Raw genomic sequence first — 18,007 nt, forward strand, 5'->3', positions numbered from 1 at the left:
ACGGTTTAAGGTGAGACGTGGAGCGCGCCGCGGTCGTTGCTCTCAGGGAAGTGGGCATTTTGATAGTTCAGCTTGGCCTGCGCGGGTGGGACTTTGAGGTCTCGAGAGCAATTTAAGGATTTTAGAATAGTTACCCATGCTGGCTCTGCAACTCCGGAGCGGGACTGTAAGCTAGTTGTACCACGTCAAAGAGGATGACTATGATCTGCCCTGTGTTTCCAGGTAGGATAGTTAGTGCTCTGAAATCACAGAATTGAAAAGGAAAAACAGCCTTTTATTCCCTCTGTATTCAAGCCTTTGGCTGTTTTTTACTTGAATGCAGGATATCTTTGATTAACCATATTCAACCAATGAACATCTCCATTTAAATGAAATTTTTCTTTCTGTACTTGTTAAAGAAACTCGAGCCAAGACGAACAGAGAGACTGAGAGACACAAGAGAATCTCTTTATTGGAGCTCCAGCTGACGGTGGCCTTACTACCCGTAATTGCTGCCAGCCCCGCACAAAGGAAAATAACTTGCTTATATAAATTTTGGCGCAGGACGATAAGGCAGGGAAGAAAGGGGTTTAAACAAAGACAGTTAGTCATTGACTTGTGATAAGTTTTACAGCCTTGAGAATACATAAACTCCAAGCGGTATCTCATTCCCCCGACTAGCAGCTGGGGAAGAAAACAGGTTTTAACAGAAATATGCTTGTGGGCTGTGGGTACAAAAATATGTTTGGGTGCCTTATCTTGGGAGGAGGTTATGCTGGGTCTGCTTTAACTGCAGGCATTTTAGGCTGGGAGGGTTGCTCCTCTGTTCTTTATAATTATTTTTGTAGCCTCGTCTTAAAGCTTGTTCTCTATTAAAAGTTAATTTCTATTTTTATTTTTCCTATTCATACTTACATAAGAAGACATAAAAATGATTTATTATTTATTTTTATTTTTTGAGACAGAGTCCTGCTCTTTCGCCCAGGCTGAAGTACAGTGGCTCCATCTCAGCTCACTGCAACCTCCACCCGCCTGATTCGAGCAATTCTCCTCCCTTATCCTCCTGAGTAGCTGGGATTATAGGCGTGCACCACCACGCCCTGCTAATTTTTCTATTTTTAGCAGAGACAAGGTTTCGCTCTGTGGCCAGGCTGGTCTCAAACTCCTGGCCTCAAGTGATCCGCCTGCCTCAGGCTCCCAAAGTGATGGGATTACAGGCATGAGCCACCACGCCTGGCTGAAAAGTTTTTAAAGAAACCAAGTGACTAACTTTATTAGTACAGATTTATGGGGCACATGAGAAATTTGTTTTACATGTATTTAGGGTGTCTGTCATCCAAATACAATATATTTTTGTTTAACTATAGTTACCCTATACTACTATCAAACATTAATATATTCCTTCTATCTGACTGCATATTAAAAATTTTTTAAATATGACCCTGGAAGCACAGACAACAAAAGCAAAATAGACAAATGGGATGTAATCAAACTGAAAAACTTCTGCACAGCAAAGGAAATGATTAACAAAGTAGAGAGAAAACCCATAGAAGGGGGGAAAATATTTGCAAACCATACCTCTGATAAAGGGGTTCATATCCAAAATGCATAAGGAACTCAAAATATTTAAAAAATTGGCAAAGGACCTGAATAGACGTTTATCAAAGATGACACACAAATGGCTAACTGGTACATGAAAAAATGCCCAGCATCACTAATCATTAGGGAAATAGAAATTATAACTACAATGAAATATCACCTCAAACCTGTTAGGATGTTTTTTATAAAAAAGATGAAAATAAGTGTTGTGGTGGATACAGAGAAAAGGGTACTTTTATACATTGTGGGTGGGAATGTAAATTAGTATAACCATTATAGAAAATTGTGTAGTGGGTCCTCAAAAATGTAAAATAGAATTGCCTTGTGATTCAGCAATCCCATTTCTGAGTGTATGTCCAAAGGAAATGAAATCAATATGTCAAAGAAATATCTGCACTCCCCTATTCATTGCAACATTATTCACAATAGTGGAGATCAATCAACCTAAGAATCCATGGACAGATGAATAAAGAAAATTTGCTATATATACATAATGGAATATTATTCAGTCTTAAAATGAAAGATATTCTGTCATTTGCAACAATGTGGATAAACCTGGAGGACATTATGCTAAGGAAAATAAGCCAGGCACAGAAAGACCAAATAGCATGATCTCACTTATATGTGGAATCTTAAAAAGGTTGGACTCATAATAGTAGAGAGTAGAATGATGGTTACCAGAGGCTGGGAGTAGGCGGAGAGGGAGACAATGGGGAATTGCTGGTTGAAGGGTATAACGTTTCAGATAGACAGGAGGAATAACTTTTGTGAACCATTGCACAGCAGGGTAACTATAATTAATAATAAGGTACATTTCAATATAACTAAGAGTAAATTTCAAATGTTTCACAAAAAATGATAAGTAAGTGAGGTGGATATGTTGAATGGCTTGATTTGATCATTTTGTTTTATTTTTATTTTGATAGGTTTTTGGCGAACAGGTGGTATTTGGTTACATGGATAAATCATTTAGTAGCGATTTCTGAGATTTTATTGCACCGGTCACCCAAGCACAGTGTACTCTGTATCCAATGTGTAGTTTTTTAGTCCTTTACTATCCCTTCCTGCCCTTTCTGCCTGAATCCGCAAAGCTCATTGTATCATTCTTAACGGCTTTGCATCCTCATAGCTTAGATCCCACTTAATGAGTGAGAAAATAGGATGTTAAGTTTTCTATTCCTGAGTTACTTCACATAGATGGAGTCTCCAATTCCATCCAGGTTGCTACAAATGCCATTATTTAGTTCCTTTTTATGGCTGAGTAGTATTCCATGGTGTCTCTCTCTCTCTCTCTCTCTCCCCCTCCCCCCCTCCTCTCTCTCTCCCCCTCCCTCTCTTTCTCTCTCCCTCTCCCTCCTTCTCTCTCTCTCTCCCTTTCCCTCCTCTCTCTCTCTCTCTGTGTGTGTTTGTGTGTGTGTGTATGTATCACATTTTCTTTATCCACTTGTTGACTTACGGACATTTGAGTTGGTTCCATATTTTTGCAACTGCAAATTGTGCTGCTATAAACATGCATGTGCAAGTATCCTTTTCGTATAATGACTTCTTTTCCTCTGAGTAGATGTCCAGGAGTGGGATTGCTGGATCAAATGGTAGATCTACTTTCAGTTCTTTAAAAAATCTCCAGATTGTTTTCCATAGGGGTTGTACTAGTTTGCATTCCCACCAGCAGTGTAAAAGTGTTCTCTTTTAACCACAACCATGCCAACATCTGTTATTTTTTGATTTTTGTATTATTGCCATTCTTGCAGGAATAAGGTGGTATCGCATCATGATTTTGATTTGCATTCTCCTGATCAATGGTGATGTTGAGCATTTTTTCATATGTTTGTTAGCCATTTATAGATCTTCTATTGAGAATTGTCTATTCATGTCCTTAGCCCACTTTTTGATGGGATTGTTTATTTATTTTTGCTTGCTAATTTGTTTAAGTTCCTTGTAGGTTCTGGATAGTAATCCTTTGTCAGATACATAGTTTGCGAAGATTTTCTCCCACTCTGTGGGTTGTCTGTTTACTCTGCTGATTATTTCTTTTGCTGTGCAGAAGCTTTTTAGTTTAATTAAATTCCATCTAATTATCTTTGTTTTGTTGCATTTGCTTTTAGGTTCTTTGTCATAAAGTCTTCACCTGAGCCAATGTCTAGAACATTTTTCTGATGTTATCTTCTAGGATTTTTATGGTTTCAGGTCTTAGATTTAAGTCTTTTATCTATTTTGTGTTGATTTGTATAAAGGGGAGAGGAGGATCCAGTTTCATTCTTCTTCATGTGGCTTGCTAATTATCACAGCACCATTTGTTGAATAGAGTGTCCTTTCCCCACTTTATAATTTTGTTTGCTTTGTTGAAGCTGTAAGTATTTGGCTTTATGTCTGGATTCTCTTTTCTGTTCCATTGGTCTACATGCCTATTTTTATACCAGTACCATGCTGATTTGGTGACTATAGCCTCATAGTATAGTTTGAAGTTGGGTAATGTGATGCCTCTGGACTTTCCAGGAATTTGTCCATTGGTGATCATTGGTAAAAAACCTAAAAGGTTTTTTAGTTTCTGCATGTAAAGATGTTCATAGTAGCCTTGAATGATCTTTTGTATTTGTGTGGTGTCAGTTGTAATATCTCTTGTTTTGTTTCTTATGAGCTTATTTGTATTTTCTCTCTTTTTTTCTTGGTTAATATTGCTAATGGTCTATAAATTTTATTTATTTTTTCAGAGAAACATATTTTGGTTTCATTTATCTTTTGTATTGTTTTATTTTTGTTTCAATTTCATTCATTTCAGCTCTGATCTCGGCTATTTGCTTTCTTCTGCTGGATTTGTGTTTGGTTTGTTCTTTTTTCTTTAGTTCCTTAGATTGTCTGTTTGTGCTCTTTCAGACTTTTTGATTTTGATATTCAGTGCTATGAAGTTTCCTCTGAGCATGGCTTTTGCTGTATCCCAGGAGTTTTGATAGGTTATGTCACTATTATCAGTCAGTTCAAAGAATTTTTAAATTTCCATCTTGATTTCATTGTTGACCCAGTGATCATTCAGGAGCAGGTTATTTAATTTCCATGTATTTGCATGGTTGTGATGGTTCCTTTTGGAGTTGATTTCCAATTTTATTCCACTGTAGTCCAAGAGAATACTTGATCTAATTTTGATTTTCTTAAGTTTATTGAGACTTGTTTTGTTGCCTATCATATGGTTTATCATGGAGAATGTTCCATGTACTGATGAATAGAATGTATATTCTGCAGTTTTTGGGTAGAATGTTCTATAAACATCCGTTAAGTCCATTTGTTCTAGGGTATAGTTTAAGTCCATTGTTTCTTTGTTGACTTTCTGTCTTGATGGCCTGTCTAGTACTGTTAGTGGAGTATTGAAGTCTTCCACTATGATTGTGTTGCCATTTATCTCATTTCTTAGGTCTAGTAGTACTTGTTTCATAAATTTGGGAGTTCCAGTGTTAGGTGCATATATATTTAGGATTGTGATATTTTCCTGTTGGACTAGTCCTTTTATCATTATATAATGTCCCTCTTTGTCTTTTTTACTGTTGTTACTTTGAAGTCTGTTTTGTCTGATATAAGAATAGCTACTTCTGCTTGCTTTTGGTGTCGATTTGTGTGGAATGTCTTTTTCCACAGCCTTTACCTTTAGTTTATGTGAGTCCTTATGTGTTAGGTGAATCTCTTGAAGGCAGCAGATAGTTGATTGCTGAATTCTTATCCATTCTGCCATTCTGTATCATTAAGTGGAGCATTTAGGTCATTTACATTCAATGTTAATATTGAAAATGAGGTTGCCTGAATACCTGCTGTTAATCTGATAGATTTTTCTTTGTAGATCACCTAACGATACTTTTGCCTCACGACTCTTAAGGCTCTTTCCTTTGCCTTGACTTTAGATAACCTGATGACTTTGTGGCTAAGCAATGATCTTTCTGCAATGAATTTCCTAGGTATTTTGTGAGCTTCTTGTATTTGGATATCTAGATCTCTAGCAAGGCCAGGGAAACTTTCCTCTTAATTATTCCCTTAAAAATGTTTTCCAACTTTTAGATTTCTCTTCTTCCTCAGGAATGCCAATTATTCTTAGGTTTGGTTGTTAATCCCAAACTTCTTGGAGGTTTTATTTATTTTTTTAAGTTCTTTTTTCTTTGTCTTTGTTGGATTGGGTTAATTTGAAAGCATTGTTGTTGAGCTCTGAAATTCTTTCCTCTACTTATTTGATTCTATTGCTGAAACTTTCCACTGTATTTTGCATTTCTCTAGGTACGTCCTTCATTTCCAGAAGTTAAAATTGCTTTTTATTTATGTGATTTATTTCTGTGGCGATTTTTTTTTCCATCTATATCCTGTATCATTTTTATTTCTTTAAGGTGGTATTCACTTTACTTTGGTGCCTCCATGAATAGCTTAATAATTGACCTTTTGAATTCTTTTTCTGGCAATTCAGAGATTTCTTCTTGGCTTGGATCCACTGCTTGTGAGGTAGTGTGATATTTTGGGGTATTAAAAAACCTTGTTTTGTCATATTACCAGAATTGTTTTTCTGATTCCTTCTTATTTGGGTAGACTATGTGAGAAGAAAGATCTGGGGCTCAGGGGCTATTGTTCAGATTCTTTTGTCCTACAGGGTGCTCCCTTGATGTAATGCTCTCTCCTTTCCCCTAGGGATGGGGATTCCTGAGAGCTGAACTGCAGTGATTGTTATTTCTCTTCTGGGTGTAGCCACCCAGTGGAGCTACCAGGCTCCGGACTGGTACTGCAGCATGTCTGCAAAGCATCCTGAGATGCTATTCATCTTCAGGTCTCTCAGCCATGGATACCAGCACCTACTCTGGTGGAGGTAGTAGGGGAGTTAATTGGACTCTGTGAGGATCCTTGGTTGCAGTTTTGTTTAGTGCACTGGTTTTGTGTTGTTTGGCCTCCAGCCAGGAGGTGGTGCTTTCAAGAAAGCATCAGCTGCACAGTATAGGCAGGATACAAGCTTGCCTTAGGATTGCCTGGATAAGTATTGAGGCTTTCTAGGTGGTGGTTGGGCCCATAAATCTCCCAAGAGATTGTGTCATTTGTCTTTGGCTATCAGGGTGGGTAGAGAAAGACCATCAGGTGGGGGCAGGGTTATGTGTGTCTGAACGCAGATTTTCCTTGTGTGTGGCTTGCTACATCTGCTGTGGGGGTTGGGGTGTGGTTCTGAGGCTTGCTAATGGGGCCATAATCCCAGGGGGTTATGGCTGCCTCTGCTGCGTTATACAGGTGACTACAGAAGTGGGGGAAAGCTAGCAGTGACAGGCCTCACCACACAGCCTGAAAGGCCAGTCTCATTCCCACCATGCCCCACCAACAGCACTGAGTATATTTCCAGGCAGCTGGTCAGCAGGGCTGAGAGCTTGCCCCAGGCTACAAGCCTACCTGCTGAGAAAGCAAGCAGGGCTTTCAGGTTTCCTGCCTCCCAACAAGCCGCAGTTTCTGTGCTTTTATCTGTACTCCCAGCTCGCCCCCTCCCTGGGATCTGTCCAGGAAACTTGATGTTCAGTCAAAAATGTTACGAAGTTTGTCTGGAAATTTCCTTCTCCCTGTGGTCTTTCTGTAATTCTACTAGCAGCCCTCCTCAAGGACCCCTGTGAGACAAAGTCAGGAATGGCTTCCTTGGGGACCAACAGTACCCACAGGGCTCTTCCAGCTGCTTCCTCTACTTCTGTATTTCACTTGGCTGTAAATTTGTCTCGACTTCAGGTAAGGTCAAATTTTCCCATGATCTAAATCTTCACATTCCACAGTGAGGATGTGTGTTCAGAGGTGGACATTCTCCCTCTCACACTTTGGGCACTCACAGTTTTCTGGCTGTCTCATGGAGCCTGCCATGGCAAGCTGCTTCATTCAAAGTATCTGTGGATCCTGTTGGTTTTCCTGGTATTTTCCTGTTGTAGTTCTTGGAGCAAAAGTTCATTATGTGAGTCTCTGCATGCTGCTCTGTCCATCTGAGTGGGAGGTGCAACTTAGTTCTGCCTCCTATCTGCCATTTTTCCCAATAGATCTTTTTTCGATCATTTTACATTGTGTACATGTATCAAAACATCACATTTTACCTCATAAATGTATCTGATTATGATTTATCAGTTAAAAATAAAATGTTTGTTTAAGATTTGTTTTATGAAAATAATATATCTTCGTTTTGCAAATAGAAAATTATATCACACTAGTAGATACTCATTTTCAAACTGTACCTCCCAATCTCTTAGTGATTTTAATAGCTCTACTCACCTTGAGGTGATCAGTCAGGAACCAGTCAGTGGACAGAAGCCATCTTAGTTATTTAAACAGAGCCTTTAATATTAAGAATGTTAAATTAGGCATAAAGTTTACTAGAAAACTAAAAAGGGGACAGGAGAATATTAAGGCACCACAGCTACCACCACTAGGGCTGGAGGAACAAAAAGAAGAGATTGAAATTACTGACACTTAGATGCTTAGAAGAGAGGACCCACAGACCTGACAACCTGACATCTGAGTAGGGGGCACTGTTATGTTGGTTCTAATATTTCTGGAGCAGGAGGACATGATAAACTTGTTTGCCAAGTGTTGGAAAAATTGCAGCTAAATTCAGCTGATGCCAGCTGGGGTAAAGAAGGGTTGTCAGGGTAATGCTAACAAAAATGGCACATACACAGGAAGCTTGTAGAAAGCAAACAGGAAGAAGACAGAGGAGGCAAGTTGACTCTTTCCACTTCTAGGATTCCTTTTTGGCAGAGTGTAACATGGAGCCCACTGGCAAAGCCAAAATGGAATTTACAAGGTCTCAGTCCTATCATCAGAGGCTAGAGTGTAGAAGTCCAGGTGTAGATCTAAGAGACAATTGCTTGATAACTGGCACAGCCTGTATGGTCTTTTTGAGATCTATTTGCCTGTTAGACCTGTGTAGGGCAGTAATCAAGTAAACATCTTAATGGCTTGCCTTTTTTGAGATATTTTCTATTTATGTTCCTTGATTTGGAGAGCATATAACTTGTTTCAGATCTTTGGTCATCTACTTCATTGACTTTAATTAATGAATATACCTGTTTTAGTTCTGTGCTTGTTTTACTTTTTTGTTGCTGTTATATCTTTGTTTTCAAAAATTAAAAATAAGCCCATTACTCTGTTAGAAATGTTTATGAAATAGGGCTTTTGAGTTACCTAAAATAATACGTATAATTGTGTAGGTTACATGTTAGAATACTAAACATGTTATTCCAAGGTACTCTTCCAATGCTACAATTTTAAATGTTTCCATACACTAAATATGACATTGATTTATGATTTTTTTCTTTGGATAGTGAATCTTGGTTTTAAAAATATTCTTTTATCCATGGAGTATTTAACTGCCTTCTATTGGAACAGCTTTTTTAGTCTAAACTACTGCCTGAGTTCCAAACTTGGTTAAATATTCTTACTACAACCCCCACTTTTTAAAAATAGGGCTTAATATGCTCCTCTTTAATGTGAAAACAATGTTTCTTCAAATATTTCAAACAGGTCTCCAAAGGATAAAGTGGTTTGATTCTCTTAGAATGTGCAACTTTGTTAAACTGCCATCTATATAGTCTGCTGACATCTGAAATTAGCTTTTAGAACAGTGACCGTGGTTACCATAGTGACTATTACTCTCATAGTCCAAACTCATTTATTAACCTAGGGAGTTCTTGTCAAGGAAGTCAAAGGTTGGCACTAATTGATTTGAGGTTACTGTCTGAATATTAGTTTATGTTGAACTGATTTGTTTTTATAAAACATATCTAACATATGTTAAGCTTGTATGGGATAAAGCTTGCATAGTATAGTTTATCCCAGAATAGCCTGTTGGCTGGCTATTTTTAGAAATTTCACTATTTCTGTAAATATTAGTTATAGTATCTTCTATTACTTAATATGTTGCTTCTTTAAAGTCACTGGAGGAATCAGTCATTCAATTTGTAAATAAACTGAAATGCTATCTTGGGTTTTTTCCTCATGAGTTCAGAATGCTTTGGGCATTTTCCTATCTGTGTAACTCAAGGTGGGTGGATAAAAGAAGGTGAGGTAAAATGAAAATTATGGTATTTTTATTGTTGTTTTTACTTTATTGGCTCTGATAAAGTGTTTCTTCAGAGTTTGAAGGCATTTCATTAAGGATCTTGGCTCATTTAAAAAACAGATTTTTTTTCATGTTGTTGCTATTAGATCACTAAAAGTAGATCTCAATTATGTCAACATTAGTTTCTTAAATGTCAAGATAGAATATTACTTACGCATGTCTAAAATGTTTTTGGAACTAAATTTGTAAAGAAACCAATTTCTAGTTTTAAAAGTATATTCTTATTTAGAATTTTTAAGAAATGTAATTTTTATTGACAAATAATTTTATGCATATATTTATGGAGTACAGTGTGATGCTTGTATACACGTATACATTGTAGAATGAGCAACTCAGGCTAATTAATATATCTATCACCTCACATACTTGTAAAATCCTACCTTTTGGCAGTTTTGAAATATATATTATCACTAATTATAGTCACCTTGCTTTGCAATAGATCACCACAACTTAAAAGTATATTTGTTTTTTTTTTCCCTTTTAATAATTTCAGCTTTAATTTAAGATTCAGGAGGTATATGTAAGTTTGTTACATGGCTATATTGCACAATGCTGAGGTTTAGGGTACGACTGATCCTGTTACCCTGTAGAGAGTGTAGTACCTGATATTTTTTTAACCCCTTCCCTCCTCTCTATCTCCCCTCCTCTAGTAGTCTCCATTGTCTACTGTTGCCATCTTTATGTCCATGTGTATACAATGTTTAGCTCCAATTTATAAGTGAAAACGTACAGTATTTGGTTTTCTGTTTCTGGATTAATTTGCTTAGGATAATGGTCTCCAGGTGCATCTATATTGCTGCAAGGACATGATTTCATTCTTTTGGATGGCTTCATAGTATTCCATGGTGTATATGTACCACATTTTCTTTATGCAGACCATCATTATTCTGATACTAAAATTAACAAATACAGCACAAGAAAAGAAAACTACCAACCAATACTCCTATGAATATAGAGGTAAAAACTTCAACAAAATATTAGCAAATAGAATTCAGCAACATATAAGAAGGATTATATACTATGACAGACCAGAGTTTATCCTAGGAATGCAAGATTACTTCAACATACCAATCAAATATAACATAAAATACAAATGCAAAAAACAATCAGTATAACAGATCATATTAATAAAATAAAGGATAAAAATCACATGATCATCTCAAAAGATGCAGAGAAAGCATTAGAAACAATTCAACTTCTTATGATAAAAACACTTGAACACAAGGGAACTTCCTCAACCTGATAAAGAGCAACTATGAAAAACCAAAGACTAACATTTTACTTACTGGTTAAAGACTGATAGCTTTACCCTTAACACTAGGAATAAAAGACAAAGATGTCCACTCTAATCACTGCTATTTAACATTGTACTGAAGGATCAAGCCAGGGAAATAATCAAGAAAGAGAAATATAAGGCATCCAGATCAGAAAGGAAGAAGTGAAACTATCTTTATTTATAGATGATGTGATCTTGTGTACAGAAAATTTTAAGGAATACATACACACACAAATTATCATAACTAATAAAGTTTTAGTAATGTTGTATGATACATGATCAGTATGCAAGATTCAATTATATACTTGTATTTCCTAGCAATATATAATCCAAAAATGGAATTAAGAAGATAATTTCATTTATAATAGTCTTAAAAATAGTAATTTAGGAATGAATTTCACAAAAAAGTGAGAATTGTGCAGTAAAAACTTAAAAAATTATATAAAAAATACAAAAATAAGAAAGACATGGATTGGAAGACTTAGAATTGTTTAGAGGACAATACTCTTCAAATTGATCTATAGATTCAGTGCAATTCTATCAAAATCCTAGATGCCCTTTTTTGCTGGAATTGACAAACTAATCTTAAAATTCATATGAAAATGCAAGGAACCAAGAATAGCTGAAATAATCTTGAAAAAGAAAAAGTTCAGCACAGATACTTCTCAGTTTTAAAACTTACTAAAAAACAACAATAGTCAAAGCAGTGTGGTACTGAGTTAAGGATAGATACATTGGTCAATGAAACAGAATCAAGAATCCAGAAATAAACCTTACATTTATAGTTTATTGATTTTTCAACAAGGATTTCAAGAATATTCAACTGAAAAAGAATAGTCTTTTTAAAAAGTAGTGTTGGGACAATTGGATATCCGTATACAAGAAAATAAGGTTGAGTTGGACCCCTACCTATAAGCAAAACTTAACTCAAAATGGATCAAAGATGTAAATGTAAGAGCTCAAGCCATAAAATTCTTAGAAAAAACAGTCATAAATCTTCATGACCTTGGATTAGGCAATTATTTATTAGATATGACACTAAAAGCATAAGCATGAAAAAAGAAATACATACATTGGATTTCATAAAAACTTTTACACTAATGTTTACAGTAGCATTTTTTATTATTACAGTCAAAAGGTAGAAACATTCCAAATGTTCATCAACTGATGATTGGATAAATAAAATGTATCATATCCATATAATAGAATACTATTCTGCCATAAAAATGAATAAAGTAATGATATACATTACAATATGGATGAACCTTGAAAACATTATACTAAATGAAAGCAGCAGTTATAAAAGGCCACATATTGTATGACTCCATTATTAGAAATGTCCAAAATATACAAATCCATGAGACAAACGTAGATTATAAATTGCAAGTGGGTAAGGGGAGTGGGAATGTGGAATGACTTCCAATTGGTGTGGAGTTTTGTGGGATAATAAAAACTAACTATTTGGTCTTTCTTTCTGGCACAGAGCTCCTAAAATATTTGGAATTTACTGTCTTTTATATGCTTATAAGATCAGGGCAAGACCACTTCAGGATGGGAGCTGGTTTTCAGAAAAATTAGAGAGTTAGATTCTTTTTTTCATAATTAGAGAGTTAGATTCTTTCCACTTCAGGAGGCAGTGCTTAATTTTTCCTTCTTTAGTGTTGTCTGGATTTAGTAACTTCTAATGAAAATAATACGGAAAGGGAAAAATAGTAACTTTATAGTCAGAAACCTGGCTGACATTATCTTAATGAAGTGATCAAGGTTACTGTTTAGTCCGTTCTCACATTGCTATAAAGAAATACATGAGACTGGATAATTTTTTTTTTTTTTTTGAGATGGAGTCTCACTCTTTTGGCCCAGGCTGAAGTGCAGTGGTGCAATCTTGGCTCACTGCAACCTCTGCCTCCTGGGTTCAAGCAATTCTACTGTCTCAGCCTGGATACTAGGTAATTTTTAAGAAAAGAGGTTTAATTGGCTGATGTTTCCACAGCCTATACAGGAAGCATGGCAGCATCTGCTTCTGGTCTGAGGGAGTTTTTACTCATGGCGGAAGGCAAAACTGGAGCAGGCATCTTCACATGGGGGGAGCAGGAGGAAGAGAGAGAAGGGGGTGGTGCTACATGCTTTTAAACAACCAGATCTCATGATAACTCACTCACTCACGGATCACAAGAACAGCACGGAGGGGATGGTGCTAAACCTTTCATGAGAAACCAACACCATGATTCAGTCACCTACTACCAGGCCCCATCTACAACACTGGGGATTACAGTTACACATGAGATTTGGGTGGGGACACAGATCCAAACCCTATCATTTACCATCACCAGTAATAAATCATATTGATACGTACTTCCAAGTATGATGTGATGAGAGGGGCACTTCACCTGTATAGTATTCTTGTCAAGGATTCCTAACCCTGGTATAATCATGAGAAAACATCAGACAAGCCCAAATTGTGTAACAGCCTACAAAATATATACCACAGCAGTGCTCTTCAGAAGTTGTGAAGTCATGAAAAGGAATAACAGAGGGACTCTCAGAGACTGGAGGAAACTAAAGAGGTATCAAGTCTAAGTGCAACATAGTAAACTGCTTTGGATCCTGGAACAGAAAAAGGGCATTTATTGGAAAAACTGTGAAATCTGAACTTTGGTTAATAGTGTTGTACCCATTTTAATAACTTAGTTTTGATAAATGTACCATGATTATATAAAATACTAAGATTGGAAGATTAAAGGAAGTGGTCCCTTCTCTGTAACACTTCTGTAAGTCTAAAATTATTTCAAAATACAAAGCTTAAAAATTACTGTAATTTACATGCTCTGTCATTCCCTCTTCTGCTTCTTTTGGAGAATTATGATTTTCCTCCCTCATAAAGAATCCCCTTAAAAGTAATACTGATTGGCTCTGAATTCTGTGGGCTATTTATTTTTCTTACTTAAAAAAAAATTTTTACAGTCCTCATCAATCTAATCTTTATATTTTAAAACCTGTAACAATATACTTTTGGCTCCATGATTCCAGTATATCATATTATTTGGTTGAAAAATCTGAATGTTATATGGTTCTTAATCCATTAAATAATTCGAATATGTATTTAAATTCAAGTCTCATATTTTAAATTATTCTAATTTACAATAGAAAGTAAGTTGTTTTGCCTTTTAATAATGATAAAACTCAGATTAATATTATGCTAGGAGGTTTAATATTTCTTCATATTTTATATTCCACCAATGTTAAAAAATTCTTGAGTTAGGTTACAATAAAAATACATACATAGCTATTTAAAAGCCTTGTTCTAGAAAAATAAGAACATGGAAAGGTGTTACATTTTAAAAAATTATACAAAAGTTTTTACAATCTTTTCATAGTTTTATAAAAGAGAATATATAGAGAGAATATATGTATAAAAGAATATATATAATATTAAAAGAATATATATAATCTATATTCTCTTCCTCTATCTATGTATCTATATCTATAGATATAGATATACTTGTTCTATATACCTAGAAGAACATATATCAGAGTTTTTAGCAGGAATAGTCATCTTTGTATTGTGGTATTTAAAGCTTTTCTCTGCCCTATTCTGCATTTTCAAAAGTATGTACAAGGAATTTTCAGTACTTTTGCAATTAGAAAAACAATAAATATTAAAAACATACATGCATACATATAATGTGATTGTTAAAATTGGCAATAGCACAGAGAAAAGAAATCAATATATATTGTTTTCCTCAATAAATGAATCTAAAGTTTAAAAGAATTTTTTACTTCCTGACATTTATAAAATGGTTCTAAATTCTTCATGCCTTGTGTTTTAACTTATAAACACATGTTCCAACATAGATGCAGACGTCATATATGTCTCCATTAACAGAAAAACTCATGTTCTTTACTTAGGACAGTGAATTCTCAAAGAAATTTGGCTTTTATGGTTTTGTAGATGGCTAGCCATTATATTGCACAATAACACTCCATTTAACCAGTGTCATAGAGATAATGCAGAATTTAAAAAATAAGCTTAAATCTGTAAATATCAGAACTTCTATTTTAATTATTTAGAATTCAGATATTTGCACAACACTTTCTCAACTTAAATCCTATTTGATTCAGGGTTAGCTTTATGAATCTCAAATATTGAATTAAGCTGTGATGCATTGACACATTGTTGAGTATATTATATTACCACTTACTAAAATCAAATGCTTTCAGATTGTATAGAAGAATTATAAAGAAGACAAGGTCTGGCCTACTCTCTAAATTGTCTACCAGCTCTTACTTCTCATTGGCTATTGTGTCCACCTGTAATTTATCATGATATGGTTCACCTAATTGTTGGAGCCTATATGTAACTTCTTGTCCTATCATATAAAGTTCATGGATTTTGCCATAGGCCTTTTAGCCTATTTATTTCTATGTTTTAAGCCAACTTCTAGTTCAAAACTACAGATGATCAGAGGTCTTAACTGGATCAAGTGGGGGCATTATGGTATTTTTATAGCTAACTTAAGAAAAAAATTATGACCCAATTATTTGAGACTAGTGCTTGCTTGTGATCTAAAATCAAATTTCTTATACTTTTGACAAATTTTTATTGCAGAAGGCTGTAGTTGAAGCATGTGTAGTGAAGCTTTTATTAGACACTGTACTTGGCTCTTCATGGCAGGGTATTTGCCTTTCTTGTTGAGACAATAATTACACCTATGCTATAAGATTTTGAGGGGATTAAGTGGAATGTATGTAAAATGCTTAACACAGTGCCTGGAGCATAACAAGAGCATAATTATATTTGTGAAAGGAAGAGAAGGCCAATGTAGATGAAGAGTAAGGCAGAGTGCTGTGCCATTAGAGGAAGGAAAGTGGATAAGGGCCAGGTCAGGCTGTGCTAAGATTTGGAACTTCATTTGGGAGCAAAGTGGGTATCACTGAAGGGTTTTAAGCAAGGTATGGCGTGATCATATTTGAATTCTGAAAAGAATATTCAGGCTGCTCTTTGGAGAGCAGAAGAGCAAGTGTACATGTCTTATCTCTGGTCTGTATGTTTATGAGTTGAACATCTTTGATTTAAACCAGTGGCTTAAATCCTTCCCAAAAGTACACATGTGACACATGCACAGTCTTAGCTTTCTACTTTTATTTTGACATACTAATAGCACACTTGCAAGGTATGTAGCTCTTAGGTTCTAGGTAATTTTTGACTAAACTTGTGAATGTAGGGACACCTACATAGGGAATAGGCAGAATGCCAAGGAGCAGACCAGACTTCAATGTGGCTTCCTGAATTCTCTGGTAATGCTTGCCTTTTACATGTAAACTTTGCTTCCTCTCCAGGTTTTATTACTTTAGTCTCAGATAATATAAGACAACTCTATGGCATAGTTGCTACCATTTGCCTATTCCCCACTCATCCTGGATTTTCCCCTCTTCTTGGAGTGCCAGAATCCTTACTGTAGCCCTACATGTACCTATCAAATTGCTAGAGTTGGCAGAAGCATTGGGACTTACTAACTTTCCTGATCCAACACTTGGCTTATCATTGGCATCTATGTTATATCATCTCACTCTGCCTTAGTTTCTATATGGTTCTTAGCTATTGGATCTTTATCTGACTGCAGCTACCATAAATGCTTTGGCCTTTACCATATTTTGGTGTGTATCCCTTGGCTCACTTCTTATAGACATGAAGGGCTTACCTTTCTTCCTGTCTGGATCTGGGCTCTTCCTTTGGTCTTTCCTCTCACCTCCTTGCTTTATCTGATTAATTTCTTTGTATTGTTGCTCACTTCCCAGGTCTTTCCTCTCACCTCCTTGCTTTATCTGATTAATTTCTTTGTATTGTTGCCCACTTCCCAGGTTGACGATACCCAGTTTATCCTGAGCACCTTTCTTCATCAGTAAATATATAGGGGAGAAACTGAAATATTACTGAGTGAAATAATATGTTGTCTGAGATTAGCTTTTAGAGACCCTAGGAAAACTAATAAAAAAGTGGTAGAAGCCTAGATGAATTAAAAATGACCTAATGTTGATATTCTTTAAAGCTGGGTGATGTCCACATTATTCTATTATATTCTGTGTATGTATGAACATATCCATAATAAAAATTTAAAAAGAGAAACACATAGAGATTAGAACATAATAACTTGTAGCCAAGTAGAGGTCCTAAGGATGGAGGTATGAGAAGCAATATGTGATAGCTAAAAAAAGGGTGCTCTAGGGCCGGGCGCAGTGGCTCACGCCTGTAATCCCAGCACTTTGGGAGGCCGAGGCGGGTGGATCACGAGATCAAGAGATCAAGACCGTCCTGGTCAACATGGTGAAACCCCATCTCTACTAAAAATACAAAAAAATTAGCTGGGCATGGTGGCGCGTGCCTGTAATCCCAGCTACTCAGGAGGCTGAGGCAAGAGAATTGCCTGAACCCAGGAGGCGGAGGTTGCGGTGAGCCGAGAGATCGCGCCATTGCACTCCAGCCTGGGTAACAAGAGCGAAACTCTGTCTCAAAATAAAAAATAAAAAAGGGTGCTCTGTATTGTCTTGACATATTAGACAGGCCAATTATGTACTCTTGTAATACATTGTCCTCTTCCAAGTGATTCCTTACAGATATCACTGGTTCGTTTTCCTTAATCTTGCTATTCTGTTTATAGTCGCTTGACCCAGGGAGGGGTTTTTTAAAAAAGGCTTCTATATGTGTGGCAATGTCTAAGCATTGGTGCTATTGACATTTTGGACTGGATAATTCTTGGTGCTGTTGACATTGCCTTGTAGGATGTTTAGCAGCATTCCTGACTGCTCACTAGTTGCTAGTAGCCCTACCTCTGCCCCCCAGTTGTGATATCCAAAAACGTCTCCTTTGTAGGGACATGGATGAATCTGGAAACCATCATTCTCAGCAAACTGACACAAGAACAGAAAATCAAACACCGCATGTTCTCACTCATAGATGGGTGTTGAACAATGAGAACACATGGACACAGGGAGGGGAGCATCACACACTGGGGTCGGTCGGGGGAAACGGGAGGGACAGTAGGAGGTGGGGAGTT

The 18,007-nt window shown here is 36.2% G+C and overlaps 1 long non-coding RNA gene across 1 annotated transcript in view; it reads left to right on the forward strand.

Moving 5' to 3' along the window:
• The first annotated feature begins 42 nt into the window (after positions 1 to 42).
• Positions 43 to 18,007, forward strand: part of LOC105729993 (uncharacterized) — a 662,720-nt gene continuing 644,755 nt past the window's right edge. The window contains exon 1 of the long non-coding RNA XR_010342619.1: positions 43 to 222. This is a non-coding gene — a long non-coding RNA (uncharacterized LOC105729993). The remainder of the gene's footprint in view (positions 223 to 18,007) is intronic.

Source organism: Aotus nancymaae, unplaced genomic scaffold, assembly GCF_030222135.1.
Source record: "Aotus nancymaae isolate 86718 unplaced genomic scaffold, 86718_ANA_hifiasm-v0.15.2.pri h1tg000014l, whole genome shotgun sequence".
In the NCBI taxonomy this organism is placed as follows: Eukaryota; Metazoa; Chordata; class Mammalia; order Primates; family Aotidae; genus Aotus; species Aotus nancymaae.